Genomic DNA, 21,177 nt, shown 5'->3' on the forward strand with positions numbered 1-21,177 from the left:
GCTATTCTCTCTCCCCATTTTATGTTTCTCAAACTGGAATTTTTTAAAATTTATTTATTTATTTGAATTGGAGGCTAATTACTTTACAATATTGTGGTAGTTTTTGCCATACATAGACATGAATCAGTCACAGGTGTACATGTGTCCCCCATCCCGAACCCCCCTCCCACCTCCCTCCCCATCCCATCCCTCTGGGTTGTCCCACTGCACCGGCTTTGAGTGCCCTGTTTCATGCATCGAACTTGGACTGGTGATCTATTTCACATATGGTAATATACATGTTTGAATACTATTCTCAAATCATTCCACCCTTGCCTTCTCCCACACAGTCCGAAAGTCTGTTCTTTACATCTGTGTCTCTTTTGGTATCTCACATATAGGGTCTTCATTACCATCTTTCTAAATTACATATATATGCATTAATATACTATACTGGAGTTTTTCTTTCTGACTTATTACTTCACTCTGTGTAATAGGCTCCCGTTTCATCCACCTTACTAGAACTGATTCAAATGCATTTTTCTTAATAGTTGAGTAATATTCCATTGTAAATATGTACCAAAGCTTTCTTATCCATTCGTCTGGTGATAGACATCTAGGTTGCTTCCCTGTACTAGCTATTGTAAACAGTGCTGCAATGAACATTGGGGTGCACTTGTTTCTTTCAATTCTGGTTTCTTTGGTTTGTATGCTCAGTGATGGGACTGCTGGGTCATATGGCAGTTCTATTTCCAGTTTTTTAAGGAATTTCCACACTGTTCTGCATAGTGGCTATACTAGCTTACATTCACATCAACAGTGTAAGAGGGTGCTTTTCTCCAGCACACTCTCTAGCATTCATTGTTTGTAGGCTTTTGGATAGCAGCCATTCTGACTGGTGTGAGATGGTACCTCATTGTGGCTTTGATTTGCATTTCTCTGATGAGTGATGTTGAGCATCTTTTCATGTGTTTGTTAGCCATCTGTATGTCTTCTTTGGAGAAATGTCTGTTTAGTTCTTTGGCCCATTTTTTGATTGGGTCATTTATTTTTCTGGTATTGAGCTGCATGAGCTGCTTGTATATCAAACAGGATTTTTAAAAAAATTTATTATTGGAGTATAATTGCTTTACAATGTGGTATCAGTTTTTGCTGTACAACAAAGTGAATCAGCGATATGTATACATATATCTCCTCCCTCTTGAGCCTCCCTCCAGCCCCACCCAACATCCCACCTTGCTAGGTCATCATAGAGCAGAGAGTTGAGCTTCCTGTGCTAAACAGCATCTTCCCACTAGCCAGCTATTTCACACATGGTAGTGTATATATGTCAATGATAATCTCCAAATTTGCCCTACCCTTTCCTTCCCCTGCTGTGCCCACATGTCTTTCCTTCACCTCTGCATCTCCATTCCTGCCCTGCAAATAGGTTCATCTGAACCACTTTTCTAGATTCCACGTATATACATTAATATATAACATTTGTCAAACTAAAATCTAAAGATCATAAGAATCAAAGACATGGCAAAAATAGGGCATAGAGACCATAATATTCAACTGCAGATTTAATGATAAATGCAGATTCATACTCAACACTGTAATGTTTTCTTCAGATATACTGCTGAGCTCTCTCAATATGCCAGTGTGGTGACCAGCAAGCAGGGCACACAGTGAGAGTAAATCTGATTCTCCCTCAGAACCTCTCTTGCCACTTTCCATCGTAAGAGTACAGCCCAGGTGGTACATTAGAATGAACCCAACACTGGGATGTCTCTTCACTTCTCCTTCTCCACTCCCTTTTAACATCCACGGGTATTTACAACCCTATCCTACAGCAATGCTATGTGTCAATAATTGTGCCACAGAAAAGGATTAAGAAGTGCAACGTTCACTGTTTAACTGAAAATGTGTTTCTATAGAAAAATATACCTCCGAATGAGGAAACTATCCTGGGAGAAATCCACTATTCTCAACAAAATGTGACTATATGAAGATGTACATAAGTGTTGCTAGTAATACTTGCAGACCTGCTGATTAACATTTTTAATAAGGCATCAAAATACTTTGTGTGAAAGCTGTCCCAGCATTTGCGAGACTTAAAAAAGTGAAGGTTTTGGTAAAACATGGGACAAAGTGCTCTAAGGAATTATTAGAACTAACCTAAGTCATCAAAATAAGCCTATATCCATAACATACACACGGAATACAGCTACTATTGTTATCTGTGTTGTGTACTGTGATATTTGTATCTGTAATTACAAAATAATGCACAATCTTGCCCAAAATGTCAACTAGTACAGGTGATAAATCTGCTAGTGTTTTAATCCTTCCAGACCAGATTTTGTTTTGAACCAACAGTCTCTAATAAAATTCATCATTTCTAATAAAATTCTACTTTCCCTGCCTTTTTTGGAGGGGAGGTCTGGTAATGAGGATAAGATAGCAAGTTTTAAAAGTTTAATAGGAAAACTTTTCAGTCTTAAAAATAAGTGAAAAGAAAGTTCTCAGTTTTAGCTAGACTATAACTCAAGTCCCCTTTCTTTCCTAGAATGAGGAAAATTTTATTTCTAAACTGCATGATGAAAACTTCTGAGACTTTCCTGAAGATACAACAGACTATGACAAATTGAAGTATTGGGTTAGCAAAAAAGTTCCTTGGGTTTTTAAGTAAAAATAAAAGATACATTTTTCATTTTCACCAAGAACCTCATTGAACAACATATTCACCATTTTGTTTCACTACCTTCTGTCATTTTTCAGGGAACTTCATAATCCCATCTTTCTAAAACATTTTATCTTTTTGAGCAAAGAACTGTTCCAGGCACTTTTTACAGTCTTCCAGAGAATTGAATTTTTTTCCATTTAGACAACATGGTAAAGACCAAAATAAATGGAATCTGAAGGTACAATGTCTGGTGAATAGAACAAACGAATCAGAACTTCCCAGCCAAGCTGTGATAGTGTTTGCCTAGTCATTAAAGAAACATGCAATCTTCTGTTATCTTGACAGAAGATTTTGGGTTTTCTGTTGACTAATTCTCGACACTTCTCATAGAGCGCTGCTTTCAGTTGGTCTAACTGGGAGCAGTACTTGTTGGAACGAATCGTTTGGTTTTTCAGAAGGAGCTCATAATAGAGGACTCCCTTCCAATTCCACCATGTACACAATATCAACTTCTTTAGATGAAGACCGGTCTTTTGTGTGGTTGGTGGTGGTTCACTGCACTTCCCCACGATCTGTCTGTTCCACATTATTGTACAGTATCCAGTTTTCATTGCCATCACAATTTGTTTTAAAAACAGAACATTCTCATTATGTTTTAGAGAATCACACGCAGAAATACAATCAAGGTTTTCACTTAACTTATGCGAAAACCATTAACATAACCACCAATAAACATAACCAAGCTGGTGCAAATGATTCTCAATGCTTGATTTGGATGATTTGAGTATGTTGGCTATCTCCCACATGGTATAACGTTGACTGTTCTATTTGATCACTATCAATGTCAATTGACTGGAGCACTGTTCAGTGAGAAATTTCCACCATGACACTTTGCAAACCACTTTTGACATGTTCAATCATAGTACTTTCTCCATACGCTGCACAAATCTTTTTTTGCATTTTAATTGTGTTTTTACCTTTCTTGAAATAATATAGCATAATATGCTGAAAATGCTTTTTTCCTTCCACCTTCAATATTAAAATGGCTACATAAAAACTGACCTATCTTTTCTTTTTTTTAAATGCCACACTGATAATAACAGCTGTCACAATACAATCTAACAAAACTGTCTTAAATGAAGTTAAAGACCACCAAGCACAACTAGACCCATGGTATGGAAAAAAATAAGCAAACTTTTTGGCCAACCTAATACTTAATAGAATCCACTTATCCCTCAAGGAGAAAAAAACAAACACAAACCAAAAAATACAGACAGAAATCCACAATTCTTGGGGAGAGAAAAGCTTAGCATTTAGTTCCAAACATTGGGGGTCAGTAGATCCATGGATTTAAGGGCTCTGTGACTTTGAGCAAGTTACTTCCCTTCTCAGTTTTTCAGGCTAGATGAGGAATAACCAAAATATGTCCTAGTTCTGACAATAGACTCCTCCAGGTCCAGACACAGCAAATCAAACAGCCTTCTCCCAGTCAGCGTAAACTCTGCCTCAGTCTTCAGGCAGCCACTACCACCAGAAGAGAAGTGGCAAAGGGGTGAGGCCCATTAACTCCACTCTCAACTCCAACGCCCTCAGGTCTCTGCTAGCTCTACTGTCTGTGATCTTAAAGGAACACTAACCTAAACTTGGGGGGAAAATAGTAACTTGCCCTTATCGCTGTCAAGATGAACAATGTATAAGTAGAAAGGGAAAATATGAGCGCTGAATCATGCTAGGTAAGCTCAAAAACCATAAAGTGAAACACTTTAGGAAAGTGACTTGGAAAACAAGAACAGATTAGACAACAAAAAAAGTAAATAGCGAAGTCAAACATGGGCCTATGCTGTTATGCACTAGAGACGTTAAAGTGGAATGACCATATTAATAAATGCTTTCTTGGAAAGTTGCCAAATAAAGCAAATTTTTACAGATCATTTCCTATTTTCCCATAATAAAATTAGAAATGGTTCTATGAAAACATGAATTCCCAATACATAATAAACCATAAGAATGAATGCAAAAGAATTTTAATCACAAAATTAAATACAAATTTTATTAATATAGTAAAAATGCTGAAGTATAGAGCAGCATATGCACTTCTGCCTTGTTGTTTCATTTTTTCTTTTTAAAATAAATTTACAAGTAACTTCTGTCTCTATTTCAATTAAAATTTAAAACCAAGACACTCAAAAATAGGACCGTACTAGAAGATATTAGGGAAAAGACTTTAGAACAAGGAAAACAGACTGGGAAAAGAGATTTAAAATCTAGGAAAGAGGCGTTTGGGAAACAGGCTTCATAAATGCTTTAGTTTCAGAAGGTGATAGTCTAAGAAATTTTAGAGGAGTCACTCAACCCCATTAATTCATCCACGTCCATTCCTCAAATCTGGCACTTTTCTCTATTACTACAAAAAATACTAATGGTAAACAAATGATCCCTAGGATCACTCAAGTTTTAAAAATACGGGCCTGGGGACCAACTCTGGAAGGGCTCATAAGAACCAGAGACAAATCAGAGAACTAAAGAAACGGAGAGTGTGCACTAGATCTCCAGCGGTCCCTTTTGAGTTCTGTATCACGCACATGTAATTTTTAATTTAAATAACAAATAAATCATTCATTATACTTTGCAGTTGTGTATGAAAAACAGTGACAAATATTGCCTCTGAGTTTATGCATGCCATAACAAAAAGTTTCATTAAAGAGTACTATTAAAAGAATTTCAGAACATTAAGAGGAAAACCTAAAAATTATGAGACCAATAGTAAAAATCATTTAAAGAGATATATAATTATCAATTCTCCAAAGCTCCAGAAGCTTGGGACCAAAGGCCCTATGTAATTAAAACTCAAACTGGGAAGGGGCCAGTTTTGGGGTGTTTTTCTCTAAGGAAACATCAAGAGAAATCACTTTCGCTTTTCCAAAGTTCTGTGCAGGCCTTTAAAGACTTCTGTTTCTGGACTCTGCCTCTTCCCAGGAATGGTTCCAGTACCTAGGAAAATTTCTGGAGTCTCATAAAGAGGGGAAGTGAAAACAATGCTTTACCAAGCCCTCTTTTCTAGGGACAAATGAACTCCTTGCCTGACGTAAGCTCTTGCTTTCCTGCTCTAACGATCTTGATCACAGTCACCCAACTACGCTTCCTGAAACAGTGCTTCTGTAGAACACTTGTTTGCTTAGAATTAATTTTTATTTGTTAATGGTTTGTATTTTGACAGTTTCTTGGGTGATTTTGCTAAAACTCCACCTTTTTACTTTTTAACTAAGGATTGTTAGGAATCTTCAGCCCTAATCAAGCTGGCTCAAGGTCACACAAATATCCTAAAAGTTCACCTTTACATCTGTGCCTCATTTGTTGCCCCAAATGGACTGCACTTCTCTTCAACAATCCTCCCTACCCCAGTGCCAAATTTCACTTCTCCATCCTATCCAAATTTGCATACCCTTCAAAGATTAGCTCAAGTCCATCTTCCTCAAAGCCTTTCCTAGCTCCTCCCAGCCTACTTGGCCTCTTTTCCACTCTGAAGGTTAACAACGCTCAAGATAAACCACACCATTTAGCCCCAGCACTTTCATTAAGTGTCTGGTGCCCTACCTGCTATGAATGCATGCTCCCCTTGGGCTGTGCCTTACTCCTACATGGTGAAGTATTTCATACATAACACTGGAGAAATAGCACACGTGACCAGGGACACACCAAGCTTTGCCATAGCAATTAATTTTCAGACTAACATAGACAAGCTGTTATGTTTGGAGAGGCACATGCCTACAATTTACATAACATGTCTTGATGTCTCAAGGGGTAGTAATTAGGGTATAATTCTCATCAGGTGAAGAATACCTAACAGGAAAGAATGAGGAATACCTAAAAGAATCCCTCGCTTAATGCCAAAAAGGAGCCATTCTTCAAGAAAATAGCACTATCGTAACACTTTGACTTTGTGTCCCAAGCATAGAGAACGTCACTGTTAATGAGATACTGTGGTATCCCAAGTGAATAACTGAAGCAATGACCAACAGATGGAGACATGTAAGTAACCACTTGGCAACCAGGAGCAAGATCACACAGCCCACCACAAGTGATCTCAGGAACAAAAAGGGAGAAGGCCAAGATGACTATCCTCCTATAGACTAAAGACAGCACTCAATATTTTTTGAGAAGAGAAAGTTATTTGCTGTTACTGAATTGTACACTTAAAGCAGATAAATTTTATGAGACATAAATTATGCTTCAGTAAAACTGTTTAAAAAACTTTGGGATGACTTGAGCTGGAGTACTTGCTTGGGGTGAAGCATCTAACAGTCCTGTAAGGAGAGGGTACCACAGATTTTTATTGGAATTTCAAGACAGAAGGCACAAAACCTTTGGTGCAAAAGCCGAAAATTTTCATCATATTATGACAGTAGAGCTTCCAATAAATAATAAAAATTATCAAAATATAGTCTTTGAGAAATACATACACATACAATAAAAACCAAACCATATAAAACTAATGAAATAGAACTGTTCAGCTAGTGGGGATAGTTTTGGAGAAAGGAGAAATGGAAGGGGTGGGGTGGAAAGAAAGACTAATATTTAAGACTGTTGATAGTTGGAAAAAAGCAGAAGTGATGAAAGAAAGGAAATCTTAGAAATCATTGCTATTGGTCAAGAAGCTTGGTTTACTGTCCCCAAGGTCATAATGTCTGCCTTGGCATACGTTCTTTTATAAAGGGCTAAGGGACATTTTTCCTTTAACAGCAAAAAAGGAAATCAAGAAAGCCACATAGAAAGAAGTAGAGGCAACTTAATTTAATGCAGAGAAGGGGAGGAGGTTACTAAGAGCTTAGTATAAGACCCAAAACAGGAGTTTAGGATAATATTCAAATGGACACTTATGATGCCAACTATAAACTAAAATTTTTTAAGAGTTAGAATAAGACTGTCTATATCTTTCTTACATCTTAGAAACAAATTTCTTTCATCAATCTGAGTTCTCAGATTAACAAAGAGGCCATATGTCATACTCCAACATAATGAAGAGAAAGATAAAGGAATGATTTTTATTTGCATACCTGTTATGTGTCAGCTACTTTCACAAATACATCTCCTCATAGCAAAATATTTAAAATATTGCTATCCCCATGTCATAGATGACGAAACTGAGGCTCAGGATAAAGAGTCTGTCCAAGGATACATAACTTGTTTCTCAACAATGAGATGTGAGATTTGAACCTGACCCTAAAATCCATTTTTTACACTCTATCACGCTGCCTTTATAAAATACTTTCTACCATGTTTTTACTTTTATGTTACTACACACCACATACTAACAGAAGCAAGTTGCTGAAACAGCAGTAATTGGCAACAAGAAGCCACAGCTGGAGGCAAAGAGAAAAGTGTGGGACAATTTAATATAACTACCCCCAAACTGCCAACAACCTCAGAAGGCAAATCAGTAGCAGAGAATACCTGATGCACAAGCGTATGCATGTTCAGCTGAACACAATGAACTCTGAATTCTATGTCTTCCAAATCATCTTAAAAGAATTTAAGACCAGGAAGAGCTTTATAATGCATTTTAGCAAAAATGACATTTTAAATAGATTTTTAAAAAGAACTTAGTCTTCTTACAGATAGTTCACTTTGCAAACTTGGGCAAGCTAGTGAGTGACCTTTTGTCTCTGTTTTCTCATGTGTAAAATGAGAATAACAATAGTACCTATCTCAGGCAGCTGATATTTTAATTCATCAAATTCATGAATACATCTAAACCAAAACAGTTCTTGACATAGAGCAAATGTTCGATAAATTTTGGCTAATAAAGTCATTATCTTCAAAGTTCATTTTAAAGGAATACCTTCATTAGTTCATGCTAGGTAAATGAGATATCATACTGAGATCCATATAATCCAAGTAATTAACTGAAAATTCTGGGTGAGAGCAATGAAGACTAAAAAAAGATTATAAAAAAGTGAGAGATGACAAATGTACAAAGAAAGCAGTACAAGAGAGATGTTAAGTCACCACTTTGCCTACACTTCTATCAACATATATCTCATAATATAATCAGTTTCTTAATATCTATTTTCTTCATAGGCCAAGAGTCTTTTAAGGGCAGGCACTTATTTTTATATTATCAGCTCAGTACAGGGCTTGCAGCATAGCAGATACTAAATGTATAACAAAATTAGAAGGGAGTGGGACTCAGTAAGATTTGAGATCAATGATGGGCGTACCTGATTTTACCAGTCCTAACAGGACTGGCGGAAGAGTCAGTAAAAACTTACTCAGTTCAGTCGCACAGTTGTATCCGACTCTTTGCGACCCCATGAATTGCAGTACGCTAGGCCTCCCTGTCCATCACCAACTCCCGGAGTTCACCCAAACTCATGTCCATCGAGTTGGTGATGCCATCCAGCCATCTCATCCTCTGTCGTCCCCTTCTCCTCCTGCCCTACTCCCTTCTAGCATCAGAGTCTTTCCCAATGAGTCAACTTATTATCACTTTTTATTTAATTGATTATCAATATTCTACTCCTCTATTACTTCTGAACTAGGAAATACATTTCAAAAATGTTTAAAAAATAGTTTATTTGCTCTAAAATGAGAAATCTTTCAAGTGATGATGATAAAACAAACTTTGATAATTTTTAATATTAAAAATACTGCTGATTTGCCTGGTATGCCTCAAAGTTAATTCTAATGGTCAGAAAGTGGAAAGTGAAGTTGCTCAGTTGTGTCTGACTCTTGCAACCCCATGGACTGCAGCCTACTAAGTTCCTCTGTCCATGGGATTTTCCAGGCCAGAAGTCATAGCAATAAACTGATCTAAAGAGACACACCTACTTTTTAGTTGTCAATCTGCCAGATGAAGTGCAGATACAAAAACACAATGACCTCCGGTACCAAAGTAAGCATGGCTGGGGATGACCAAGCCTAAACCCCCTTGTCTGAGACCTCCCTTACCTCAGGCCTTATGAAGCACACAGCCATAACAATGCCTCCTTCCTCACAGATGTTCATACAGGGAATACCCCAGCCTAAGACAGACAGATCAAATCCATCTTCAGGAATCTGAAAAGCTGAGAAAACCTAAATTGAGAGAGATTAGTCATGTATCATCCAATCTAGTCTGGAGGTAGCCTCATAGCAAGCCAAAGTCACAAATTAAGCTGAAGCTAAGGGGGAAGCAGAAGCCAAAGGAAAACAGAGAAAGTCAGGAGGGGATGGAGCAGGGCTGGGACATTTGCCCCAGGTGTAAGATTTAAGAGGGCACCAAGAGACTCAGTTACAAAGACAGACGATATTTTTAAAAATCCAAATTACTGCTCTGGAATGGAGTGGAGGCACAGAAAGAAGCTGAAGAGAGCCCATGCAAACTGTTCAGAGGGAGGAAGGACAGGGGCTTTCCAAGTGCCTGCTCTGGGTTCCAGCTGTAGTTCGGTGCAAGGAGCTCAGGCGCCTTAACTGGGTAACACCCACTATAACTCCCAGCCTTTCTGCCATACCTTTGAGTAAGCTAGCTTAAGCGGGTAGTGTTCTGAGACCTAAGAACCCTGATTGATAAACTCTGTTTTGGGAAAATGAGACATGCACATAAAGCTTGTGTGTGTGTGTTTTTTTAAATCAAGGCAATATATAAATAACTGACAAAAGAATGGTACCAGCAATTAGTGCTACAGAAGTTCAGAGATCACTGTGGGTGATCAGGGAAGGATCCTGTACCCAGATAGCAGGGCGGAGCTATATTTGAAGCTAGAAGATCAAAGTACATGTTAAAAAGGGATGGGAGGAGGATGAGAAGGGAACCAGGGAAAGGAAAGGAAGAAACTTAAAGGGGAAGATGTGATCCTCACATACTCTGTATTACAGCCACAAAGTAAACATGGTTCCCTGCTCTTCTGCCTCCAGCCCTCAGATAACACTGCTCATTGCACCTGAAATGTCCTTTCACCCTCTGCTCATGTTGAGATCTGTTCTTTCAGGGACCAGTTGAAACATTTCTTTGAAGAGGCACCCCTAGTATCTGACTCAGAAGGAGTTATAAGCCAGAACTCCTATTTAGCAGTGGGAAAAGATAGACAAGAGGAAATGGCAGATGGGAAGGCTAACTAAGAAGCTGAATGCAGTGACAAGAACTGTACCCTGGTGGAGAGCAAATGATGTCTTAGGGGAGAATAGGAGGCGAGACTCTTTGACAAAGAGGACTAACGGGCTCAAAAGTGGCAAAGCAAAAGCAGGTGTAGCTGCACAGAGAGCTTGGCAGAGATAAAAATGTGTAAATCCGCCAAGGTCCATTTCGGTGTATGGTTCTACCATCTTCTCTAAGATACTATTATAGTTCCTTGGGACAAACAAATGGAGAGGGTAGACTTTTAAATAATCCTTTACTGATTTTTCCTAATCATGATAATCTTGCTTCCCTACTTCCCCACTCCCCCATCCTAACCACCCCTCCAATCCCACCTTCAAGCCAAGCAAAGTAGCCCATAGGCCATTATGACAAAGGCAGGGGGAGGGGGGAAGAACAGTTCTTTAAGAATACTAACTTGGGTTAACAATCACCCACCATGAACAAAAATAAATCCTGGGATTGTACCAAATCTAAACTAACTACAACAATCTTACCTACAAGTCTATGAAAGTGAAAGTGTCCGACTCTTTACAACCCCGTGGACTGTAGCCTACCAGGCTCCTCCGTCCACGGGATTCTTCAGTCAAGAATACTGGAGTGGGTTGCCATTTCCTTCTCCAGGGGATCTTCCCGACCCAGGGATCAAACCTGGGTCTCCCTCATTGGAGGCAGACGCTTTAACCTCTGAGCCAATATATTGATACATATTAAATAATACAAACATCAGATGACTGCTACTGATTTAACAGATTGAAAGTTTCAGGAAGTGTTTTAACACCAGGAGAAAATACTTGAAATAAACTCAACTTGCCATCAGTTCTCATTCACTCTTGTCCACTCATGCCTCTCTCCCAGCTTACCATATTTTCACCAGTGTTCTCACATGTGCTTCAGGAATTATGTTTACATGTGTGTGCCTGTAGTGCTATTAGTGCTTAGATGTGTCCAGATATGAAACTGTTACTTTTATTTTTTTTTTATTTTTTATTTTTGAAACTGTTACTTTTAAAGAGTAATCTCTGTGCATCAATCACCTTAGAGTTTAAGTGTGTCTTGGTGTGTTTGTGTTCCTCCCTCAAACAGTAGGTGTAAGTTTTTGAGCACACATACCCGAGGGAGTGTCTCTCTCTACAGGTCAAAAAGGGTGCATGTCTGTGGAGGAACCTAGCCTGTGGTACAATTCTCAAAGTGAATTATTAAAAGGGTGAAATAAAAAATAGAAAACAAGCAAAAAGAGGAAAAAAAAGAAAGAGTATAAGGGCAAAAGAGGTCCGTTCCATTTATATAAAATGTCCAGAACAAGCAAATTCATAGACAGAAAGTGCAACAGTTACCTATGGCTAGGGGGGTTGGGAGAAAGTGGGTAGTGACTACTAATGGGCATGGGGTTACTTTTTGATGTGATGAGAACGTTCTAAAATGAATGTGGTGACGGTTACCCAACTCTGTAAATATACTGAAATCCACTGTCTTTTATACTTTAAATGAGTGAACTGTATGCTGTTGTTCAGTTGCTCAGTCGTGTCTGACTCTTTTCGACCTCCTAGACTGTAGCACACCAGGCTTCCCTGTCCTTAACTATCTGCCCAAACTCATGTCCACTGAATCAGTGATGCCATCCAACCATCTCATCCTCTGTCGTCCCCTTCTTCTGCCTTCAGTCTTTCCTATCTTCAGGTTCTTTTCCTATAAGTCGGCTCTTTGCCTCAGGTGAACTGTGTATGTGAATTATATTTCAATAAAGCTGTTATACATTAAAAAGAAAAAGAATAAGGAAACCAAAGTTGTCCTGCATTTCCATGGAAGGGTAACCCTATCTTCGAAAATTTCAACTGTCTTCTACTTCAGTTTCAATCAAGCTTTAGTTTCAAGATTTCCCACTAAGTCCCTTAGTGGTCTCATCTCCATCTCCAGCTTTGTTAGTCTTGTACTAACAAGGGTGACCCACATACAGAACACGGTGTCCACTGGTTACCACAGAAAAGGACATGTACACTATGATTTCAACCATACAAAAATATGTATGTGGATGAACAAAGCCTGGAAGGAAATGAGAAAAAACAAAATAGTTATATTAGAGTAATATGATTAAGGTGATGTTCTTTTTAAAATGTTACTGTATTGCGTTATCAGTCAATAAAATCTGATAATCTGATAGCCAAGAAAAAAGAACCAACCTTGGAAATTGTTTCAAGACAAATTCAGGAACTGTATGGCAAAAAGGATTGGACTGAAGTAGTGTAGCAGAAAGATGAAAACTACAATGCATGGGTTATATATATATATGGGTCTATGTGTATATATATGTGTGTCAGTCGCTCAGTTGTGTCCGACCCGTGGACTGTAGCCCACCAGGCTCCTCTATTCATGGGAATTTCCAGGCAAGAATAATGGAGTGAGTTGCCATTCCCTTCTCCAGGGGATCTTCCCGACCGAGGGACTGAACCTGGGTCTCCTGCGTTCCAGGCAGATTCTTTACCATCTGAGCCACCAGGGAAGCCTTACACATGTGTCTGTGTGTGTGCACGTGCGTGCTGAACAAAGGCAGGTGCCTTCCTGCTTTCTTCCACAGAAGAGAGTATAGAGATTAACAGACCAATCATGTAATTTAAACAGGGGAACTTACTGGTAAGAGCATCAAAACCAATTATGTGTACATGCAGATCCTCTAAGTTTATAAAGGGTAAATTGGCTTTCCTCATCCTGAAAAGATGGCTGGCCTCAGGACCATTCCTTGACCCAATGAATGCTTTCTATATTAACACAATACTGAGCAGCCTCAGGGCTTCCCTGGTGGCTCAGAGGGTAAAGCGTCTGCCTGCAATGATAGAGACCCGGTTCTATCCCTGGGTCAGGAAAATCCCCTGGAAGAGGAAATGGCCACCCATTCTAGTATTCTTGCCTGGGAAATCCCATGGACAGAGGAGACTTGTGGGCTAAGTCCAGGGGGTGGCAAAGAATCAGACACACTGAGCATGCAAGCATGCAAAGCACTCAACATCCTTAATCATCAAAAAAAAAAAAAAAGGCAAATTAAAAGCATAGTGAGGTACCATTTTATATCCTTTAGTATGACTAAAATAAAAAGAGCTGATGGCACTAAAATTTGGCGACATTTAAAATTAAAATTTGGCAACTAGAACTCACATAAACCACTCTGGAGACCTGTTTGGCAACTTTTTAATAAAATTAAATGTACATCTTACCCTATGACTCAGTAAATCCATTCTTAGGAACTTATAAAGAGAAATAAAACACTTATCCACACAAGACTCATAAAATGTTCATAACAACTTTATTCCTAACAACTCACATCTAGAAATAGCCCAAATATCCATCAAGAGGAAATGAGATACACAAACTGGAGTATATTCATACAATGGAATACTATCCATCAGTAAAAGAGAAACCACTGACACAACCTACCACTGATACACACAACACTGACAAACCTCAGAAGCATTATGTTACCATTTATGCCAAGTCCAAGACTAGGCAAAACAAACCTATGGTGTCAGAAACAGGGAGTAAGAAAGTGGTGGGCTTTGGAGAATGTGTAAAGGAAACGGCTGGAAAGGGCATGAGGGTACTTTCTATGGTGATAAAAATATGTTCTATCTCATTAGTAGAAGTTACAGTGTATAAAATGGACGGAACTCCTTGAACTGGATATTGAAGATGTGTGCATTCCATAGAATGTGAACTATACCTCAGTAAAAAAAATATATATATATATAATGTAGTACTCTGCTTCAAGACAGCAGTTAATGATTTTGTTTCAAATGAAATTTTAGAATACCACACACATGTTCAATTACTTGCTATTCACCTCTCTATTCCTTCGTTATTGTAAATCACCTAATGGATTACAGATGCCTATAGGTATATAGATCAAAAGTATATGTGTTCATGTTCTGGTTTCATTAATGTCAAATCAACTTTGACTATTCACAAATTTCAATACATGCCTAATGGACTGTGAGAAGTCCAGTAAAATTTTGTTTTCTAATATGATTTTATAGTTGTCATTTTAGAGGGTCTGAAATAAAACTGAGAACGGAAAAGGCAGCCTGGCAAACCCAAAGAATAAGGCTCTCAACTACTTCAGTCAAGACAGAGTCATGTATGTTTAAATTTAAGGACAACTGAAAAGCATGAAGAATAATTTGCCAGGTAATTTGATCTTTAAAAGTAACATATCTTAAATAACAACAGCAGTGTACATCACACAGACACCTAAAACTCACTGAGACCTTTTCTACTGTTATCACTGAGTCCTCCTCCGTGCCTCTATCCAGGTCTGTTTCCATCTTCACCACCTCTTACCCTCCACAGGACAGTGCTCAGATCTAACTGATTTTCATAAAGCCACCTCACTCCAGGTTCCAAATAAATAAACTTATGAAGTTGCACTCTATTCTATGTAGATATATCGTAAATACATTCAAACGGTATAGAGAGTATAGCCTAGGGGAATGCAGATGATCACTTAGTGGGAAAAAGATGACTTCATTTATTACCTACTCCCCTGACTGTTGAAGATCTCTCCCTCTGAAATCCTACAGCATGTTTTTATTCCCTACAGACAAGCTTACAATGCTCTGAACTATAAACAAGTACACATGCCTAATCTCGGAGACAGCAGACTCTCAGACAAAAAAAAAGTACCTTCTATGTCTGTATTCACCAGAAGCCTAAGACAGGGTCTTGTACAGGTGGGGGCAAAACACATGTTCAATCAGTGAATTACCTAATTAATGTGACTGAAAACATGTGAGGGTGAAAGAGGAAGAGAGATTGGAAAAAAAGAATACAACAAAGAGAAAGGAGAAGGGAAGGAGCAAGAGAGAAAAAAGAAAGGGAGAAACCTTGTTAAGGAAATTATTTTTTGTTAGAAGGAAGGATTATTATTTTTTTAATAATGAAAGAGAGTTGGAAAAAGCCACTGCTATGCATCTCATATCACAGCTATTAGCACTGGTCTTTCAGCTGTCATTATAAACACCCTAAAACATCGCTCAGCCCTTCATATTCAAAGTGTCATCTCCCAATGCAACTACAATACTGCCTGCCTGACCGGAAGATACAAAAGCCCCACTTCAAACCTACCAGACACTGGGTAATTTATGGTGAGAAGAGCCACTCTACCCCATTCAAGTCCTTTCTGTTGTGATGAATCTGTGTTTCATTTAAATAAACCAGCAGCTGAAAGTTGAAAAATCTGATTAGAGGAACCTGAGCCCTGTAACTGGATTTGACCTGTATTTAGCTTTAGGTGAAGTTATTCATTGCAGAGTTATTTGACCTGGAAGATATATCACAAAACTTTGGAATTAGTCATAACAACACACACACAAATTGAGCATTATTAGGTCAGTGACATCCTAAAGAACTATTTTTGTTCCTTCATGCCTAGTACAAAGGCTTGGAATGACAGGTGTGCCCAATGTTTCCTGAATGAACAAAACAAATTTTTAAAGTCAGGTATTTAGGGCTGATAATCTTGGGGTCATCTGGCCGAACAACCTCATTTTAAAGATGAGCAAACTAGAAATCCTGAGAGCTTTGAAAGCAAGCAAGCTAAACAAGCCAAAATACACTGCATCTGACATTTTCCCTTTTTCTTCCTTTCCTAGAAATGTGTTAAGTGATTCTAAGTATTCTAATAAAATAACTTTGGCTCTTAAAGAAGTGAGACGGTTAAAAAAAAAAAAAGGTGCCAAAGGACTTCCCTGGTGATACAGTGGATGAGAGTCCAGTCTCCCAAGGCAGGGGAAACGGGTTCGATCCCTGATAGGGTAAAATTCCACAGGTGGTGTGCAACTAAGCCTGAGAGCCACAAATACTGAGCCTGTGTGCTGCAAAGTCGCTTGGCCTTTTAACCTGTGTCACCGAAATGAGAAGTCCTCCCACCCAAGGAAGAATAACACCCCCCAGCCCCCGTTTGCCACAACTAGAGAAAGCCTGCCTGAGGCAATGAAGATCCAGAACAAGCAAATAAATAAAACTTTTAAAAGGTGCCTAGGACTAGGAAGGAGAGACTAGCAAAGGTAAATGAGGTTGAAGAAAATTATTTTTCTAAGCCTAATATATTTTTGGACAGGCCAATTAATTAATAAATTTAATCTGAAAAATTAATCTGAAGGAATTCTCAGAAAAAAAGAAACACGAGGTGCATGAAAACGTTACAAACCAAGGGAGACCGCACATAACTAGCTTAAATCTCCACAGGCTTATTTCCTGTTCAAGTACGACCTCCTGGGATTACGTTTTACTGCAATGTTCATTACCAGATGACTTTTGGTTTTAAGAGAAGCCAAGGGCAAGTTGGAAATGCGTTTCTGAACTAAACATAAAAAAAAAAAAAAAAACCATGTCTGTTCTCAGTTGTTTGTAATGAGAATGCAAGCTTCCAGAGGTAACACCCCAATTTCTGTAAGCAAAAATATAACGACCCAGTCACGTCCTCAAAACAAACCAACGTACAAACTTCACAGCCGGATCCAGCTGTCCTGCATGGGAGCCAGGAACTTATTCTAAGAGCAAATAGATCAAGACGGGGAACGCAAGACAAGCCAGATTTCAATCAAAAAGGAAAGGGTGTGCCCTGCTTTTTTTTTTTCTTTCCAACTTTCACCAAGCAGAAATCAAATCTTTGAAGGAGTCTTGGTGAAAAAAACCTTTAGACGCTAGTCCCCCGAGCTCCAGCCCGGCGAGGGGGAAAGGGCAGGCACCTCGAGCTCTCACGACAGCGGCCCGCGCGAGCTCCAGCCCGGCGGGGAAGGGGCCGGTCCCGAGCCCCGCGAGGCCGGGCCCCCGAGTGATTCATCAGCAACTCGGGGTTCGCGCGCCTCCACAGCGGGCGACGCCCCAGCACGTCCCACCGCTGCTACCCCGGCCCGTCAGCTCTGAAGCAGCCCCCAGGGTCCCCTCGCTCCCCGAGTGGGATCCATAGGGAAGGAGATCGCAAGCCGGGCGGCTGGAAAGCAGTAACCTCTCCCGCCTCAGCCACCATGGCCGGTGCGACTCCCTGCCCGCGCCCGCAGACGGCCTTCCTGGAAAGCACCGGGCTGGGCTTACCTGACTGGCGTCCGCTGCGGCCACCGACCTCCTTCACAAACCTGCGGGGACTGCCTGCCGCTCGGTTCCCAGTACCCGCCCGTCCGCCTGCGTCCGCCTCCCAGGGAGTGGTCGGATCCACCCGCCGGCGTTCCCCCAACTCGACGGCGCTGGTTCCCACTCCGCCCCCAGACGCGCGTGCGCACTCCCAGGTCGAGGAGGCATCCTGGGAGTTGTAGTCCGAGCGAGGAGGGCGCGACTCGGCGAAACCCTGGTATTTTCTATTTGGTGGACGTTGAAAGAGGCTGAGAATACCAAGACTTAGCATCAGCCCGAGGAAACGTCCTCTGCTCGTGGAATTATCTGCCTTGGACCCTTTGGGAGCTATAAACAGAAGCTAAAGGCTTATTAGTATAGATTTCCTTTTTTACTTTGACTTTTAGTCAAGAGGGACTCAAGGCAGGACTTGTATGCTTGGTTGCGAATGTGAGAACATGACTTTGAGTCCTCTAAATTTTTTGTGAAAAACTGATAGGAAAGGAAACAAAGGCCAAGACACGAGAGAGACATAAATAAGGAGATGTCGCCTCAAGGGCATAGTGACCCTAGTGAGTTCCTTAGGTATGAAACCAGGGGTGATGTTGCAGAGATCTGTTTCAGCCCCATCCCAACCTCGCATTTTAGCTACAAACTGTACGCCAGGCAGTGGAACTGAACTGATGTCAGTGGGAGAAAAAATAGAAGAGCTGCTTAGCCAGGAGCTGGGGCAGGTGGACACTCTGGAGGTGAGGAGGGAAAGAGCAGGAATACTTTAGCAGACAGCTCCCCGGTGGCCTATGAAATGGCTGCCTTTTTTGTCCTGAGCTCTGAGGAGAGGAAACAGCCATGACCTTGCATTCATTAATCACTCGCCGGTAATTTTCCTGGTCTGCCCTTCAGGAATAAACCATTCCTTCGAGTAAGCTCCACTTTGATACGCCTTCTTAAAAAAAAAAAAAAAAATGCATCCAGATAGAGGACTGAAGTGCCTGCTTGAGATACATTCCGGCTACACCCAGTGTCAGTTCAGTTCGATTGCTCAGTCGTGTCAGACTCTTTGTGACCCCATGAACCGCAGCACGCCAGGCCTCCTTCTCCATCACCAACTCCCGGAGTCCACCCAAACCCATGTCCATCGAGTCGGTGATGCCATCCAACCATCTCATCCTCTGTCGTCCCATTCTCCTCCTTCCCTCAATCCTTCCCAGAATCAGGGTCTTTTCAAATGAGTCAGCTCTTTGCATGAGGTGGCCAAAGTATTGGAGTTTCTGCTTCAACATCAGTCCTTCCAAAGAACACCCAGGACTGATCTTTAGAATGGACTGGTTGGATCTCCTTGCAGTCCAAGGGACTCTCAAGAGTCTTCTCCAACACCACACTTCAAAAGCATCAATTCTTCGGCGCTCAGCCTTCTTCACAGTCCAACTCTCACATCCATACATGACCACTGGAAAAACCGTAGCCTTGACTAGATGGACCTTAGTTGGCAAAGTAATGTCTCTGCTTTTGAATATGCTCTCTAGGTTGGTCATAACTTTTCTTCCAAGGAGTATGCGTCTTTTAATTTCATGGCTGCAGTCACCATCTGCAGTGATTTTGGAGCCCCAAAAAATGAAGTCTGACACTGTTTCCACTGTTTCCCCATCTATTTCCCATGAAGTGACGGGACCGGATGCCATGATCTTCATTTTCTGAATGTTGAGCTTTAAGCCAACTTTTTCACTCTCCTCTTTCACTTTCATCAAGAGGCTTTTGAGTTCCTCTTCACTTTCTGCCATAAGGATGGTGTCATCTGCATATCTGAGGTTATTGATATTTCTCCTGGCAATCTTGATTCCAGCTTGTGTTTCTTCCAGTCCAGCATTTCTCATGATGTACTCTGCATATAAGTTAAATAAGCAGGGTGACAATATACAGCCTCGATGTACTCCTTTTCCTATCTGGAACCAGTCTGTTGTTCCATGTCCAGTTATAACTGTTGCTTCCTGACCTGCATACAGATTTCTCAAGAGGCAGGTCAGGTGGTCCAGGTAGCCTGACTCAAATTCTAGCATGCTTTCCACCATTGATCAGATTGTCTCCTAAATTTCATCAAATTCTTTAAGATAATCTGTGACTACATCTTAGTTCAGTTCAGTTCAGTCGCTCAGTCGGGTCCGACTCTTTGCGACCCCATGGACTGCAGCACACCAGGCCTCCCTGTCCATCACCAACTCCCGAGGCTTACTCAAACTCATGTCCATTGAGTCGGTGATGCCGTCCAACCATCTTATCCTCGTGTCGTCCCCTTCTCCTTATGCCTTCAATCTTTTCCAGCACTGAGGTCTTTTCAAATGAGTCAGCTCTTCGAATCAGGTGGCCAAAGTATTGGAGTTTCAGCTTCAACATCAGTCCTTCCAATGAACATTCAGGACTGATTTCCTTTAGGATGGACTGGCTGGATCTCCTTGCTGTGACCACATCTAAGGTACATTAAAAATTTTTCTAATACAGTCCAGGAAGATGATGCTCTTACTGGAAGAGCTGAATATGTGGATTCATTTGATAGTTCTAGATTTCGTTATAAGTTAATATATAGGTATTGTGGCTAACCAGAAAGTCTCTTGTGAGTTCATGCTACACCTCAGGAAAAACTGACAAACCAGAGTGTCTGAAAAAGCAAGGGAGCAGGGTTATCCAGATATGGTTTATTTTCAGGACTTTGCAGTAATATGGCTTCTTCTGCTTTACTCTTTAGGCAGAGAGGGCTTTTAATTCAGTATCTGACTGATTTAAAGACGACACATTTCCTCCCTGACCTTCCAATACGGGGTATTGAAAGTGAAAGTGAAGTCGCTCAGTCATGTCTGACTCTTTGCGACCCGTGGACTGTAGCCCACCAAGCTCCTCCATCCATGGGATTCTCCAGGCAAGAATACTGGAGTAGGTTGCCATTTCCTTCGGTATTAGGCATACACTAAATATATTTTCTTTTTTAGCTCTTTAACTTGTCCCTAACAAATGCCTTCATCTTTTGAAAATAAAGTGATTTGGTGATGGATTCTTTTCCTTTCTTCAGACAAGTGTTATCATATTATAATGACAAGGCTGACAAATATGAATCTCCTAAACCCACATACATTAAATATCACAAATGGGGCCAGAGGCATTAAGAATAACATTTGAGTATTGGATAAAACTGTAAAAGCAAAACAAAACCCAGAATCTTCCTGATTGCTTTCTCTCTCTAACTATAATCTATTTCTCAAATGAGATCATGTCACCCCCTGCTCCAAACCACTTAGGGCTTCCCAAAATATTTCCAATACAATCCAAAGTT

At 40.3% G+C, this 21,177-nt stretch overlaps 1 protein-coding gene across 1 annotated transcript in view; it reads right to left on the reverse strand.

Moving 5' to 3' along the window:
- The window catches only part of TMOD3 (tropomodulin 3), an 88,791-nt gene extending 70,757 nt beyond the window's left edge, over positions 1-18,034 (reverse strand). Inside the window, exon 1 of the mRNA XM_069596510.1 lies at positions 17,841-18,034. The gene's annotated coding sequence lies outside the window, so the exon portion shown is untranslated. The remainder of the gene's footprint in view (positions 1-17,840) is intronic.
- Between the last annotated feature and the right edge of the window lie 3,143 nt (positions 18,035-21,177).

The sequence above is a fragment of the Ovis canadensis genome, chromosome 7 (genome assembly GCF_042477335.2).
Source record: "Ovis canadensis isolate MfBH-ARS-UI-01 breed Bighorn chromosome 7, ARS-UI_OviCan_v2, whole genome shotgun sequence".
NCBI classification, from domain to species: Eukaryota; Metazoa; Chordata; class Mammalia; order Artiodactyla; family Bovidae; genus Ovis; species Ovis canadensis.